We start from the raw sequence: 2549 nt of genomic DNA, 5'->3' as shown, positions 1-2549 counted from the left end.
GTAAGTAATCTTTATTCAAGGTTGAATTCTATCCTAAATATTACTTTCTTTAAATCTCGGGTTTCATTTTTATTTGTCAGTTATAGCTATATTTTATAAATATGTATAAATATTTTGCTGTCCGCCTAATAAAACCAAGCAGTTTACATTTTTCTAAATGGTTGTAAAATCAATCAAATACTGTTAAGAAAATATGATTTTAAAAGGAAAACCCAACGGTAGAACTATAGTTCGTTTACAATTTTTAACAGCAAAATGAAGATTGTGTATGCGTTACGTCACAGAGTTAGACTCAAAAATCAATAGTTGTAAAAAGAAAATGTAGTATTTTCTCATGTTATCAACTTTTACCGGTATCCTTTCGCGGTACATAAGTTTTCGTTGTTAACAAGGTTTTTCAACAAAACAACCGTCATAAAATGCGGAAATATACCGTTAAATTTGGACTTATACTAACAGGCAAGTTTGTTGTTTTATTTTCTGTTGATGTACGGATGGCCCATAGGCGGAGTTTCACATGTAAATAGGAAATGCACTCTCGATTTCGCGACAATGAAGTTACAGATTTATAAGGTTATAAAGTCATTTTGGTCGTCTCGAAGCAAAATTTAGAACAAGAGTCGCTATCAACCCCATTTGATTAAATAATTGTAGCTATGTCTGTTTTAGTGAAATTCATAAAATGCAGCTTTAAATAGGATAATAATCTTATCAATTTTTATAATTCACATTTAACAAACTTTTTATTTCGGAAATTAGATAAACTTCATCATGTCATCATATTTAATCATATGTCATGTACGAGTTAAAGCTAACGAATCATGGAAATAAATATGTATTGAATGGACCTATCCCTATTAAAATACAATTGACATTTAGATTAGTATGCATCTATTTTCCCTATGATTATTTAATATATAAATTATTATTTCAGCCCCCAAGAAAAACTTTAAAATTTTTGTTTGTCATTACGAAGTAGAATTGTATTTTAATAGATTTACGTTCATTCAATACATTTTTATTTCCATGATTCCTTAGCTTGGGTTAGATTTGTCCCCAATCTTGTTCCGCTTAAAAGTTTCTGTTATCATATTTTCACAAAATGCAAACTTAAAGGGAAGTCTATTGACAGTTTTAACTTTGCACACATGAAAAGACCCTGAAACTTCCTTAATAAAAAGGAAGTTCAAATCATAAATGTATATCGCGGGCTTAGCGCAAAACGGTTGTAACTCAATTTAAGCAAATTTTACAGGAGCATGAAAAAACTTTTTAAAACTTTTGTTAATGAATAAAAATGTTTTATTTTAGGAAAATATATACATTTTAGTTAAGGAATTAGAAACAAAATAAGAAAAAAGAAGCAAATTATTTTTTAAAAAAGATATTTGAATAAGTTCAAGTTACAACCGTTTTGCAAATAAAATTTTGATAATTTGTTACATATTTTTTTGTGCAAAAGGGTAGTATCTCAAGTTACAACTGTTTTCCGCACAAATTTTGAGCAATTTTAATTATTTTCTTTGTGCAAAACGGAAGTATCTCAAACTCACATCTTTTTTATAGGATGTAATAATTGGATAAAATAAAACATTACTTCTAAATCACATAAAATACATGTAGCCATTATAAAATAAGATTATAATATGTGCAAGTCATGTTTAGAATGATAAAAAATAATGAAAGTAAGAATAATCAGTAAAAGTTTGAAGAGAATGAATGTCCTCAATAGAGAATAATATAGCCTATACCACTTTATTTAAAAATATATTAAGGGATAAGCTAAAATTATTTTTTATGGTAATTATAAATTTATATGCTATTCTATAGAATGGTATAAATGCTATCTTAGGCACATGTACATGTATTTCAAAATAAAAAGTAAGGTTAGCCACCCTTTCAGCTGCTGGGCATTTAATCCTTAATACCCCAATTGATATTATAAAATTACGGACTTCAATTTTAGCGAAATAATTCAAAATCTTTTAGATTTCAAAATGTTTTAAAGGATAATTATGCTGGCTCTGATCTTTACTGGTTGCATGATAGAATGTGTGACACCATTTGCAGGTTAAGAGTTTAAGCTGTAACATTTGAAAAATATTTGTTTGGAAATATGACAGAGACACCATAACAACTGTGAATACAAGGTCCTCATAATGTGTCTTGACTTAAAGCTACAGTCTCACTGACATCCCTGCAGAGCCCTGGTAGACGTCCGGGGTGATTCGGGGCTCTTAGTAACCGGGAACAACCGGGGTACATCCGTTACACTGCCGACAACATTTGGGATGATCTGGGAACATCCGGCATTCGACCCTGGATGGAATAAAATATTTAATATCACCAGGGTGGTCCTGGATGATCCGGGAAGTAAAGCTTTGCAGGCTTCATCCTTAGCTCTGCCGGGAATAACCAGGGTTACACAGGGGAAGCACCGTAGCTGAGACTTCCGGCACAAACCGGGGATGATCTGGGGTAAAGTGCCCGTGGCTCCGTAAAGGTGGGAAGTGGGGTCCCCTAAAAGTCGGGGCCCCGAGGCCGGGAGA

This window comes from Ruditapes philippinarum, unplaced genomic scaffold, assembly GCF_026571515.1.
Source record: "Ruditapes philippinarum isolate M1 unplaced genomic scaffold, ASM2657151v2 ctg9678_1_1_1_1, whole genome shotgun sequence".
Taxonomy (NCBI): domain Eukaryota; kingdom Metazoa; phylum Mollusca; class Bivalvia; order Venerida; family Veneridae; genus Ruditapes; species Ruditapes philippinarum.
The sequence above is the reverse complement of the archived record's forward strand: the minus strand, read 5'-3'. Positions refer to the sequence as shown.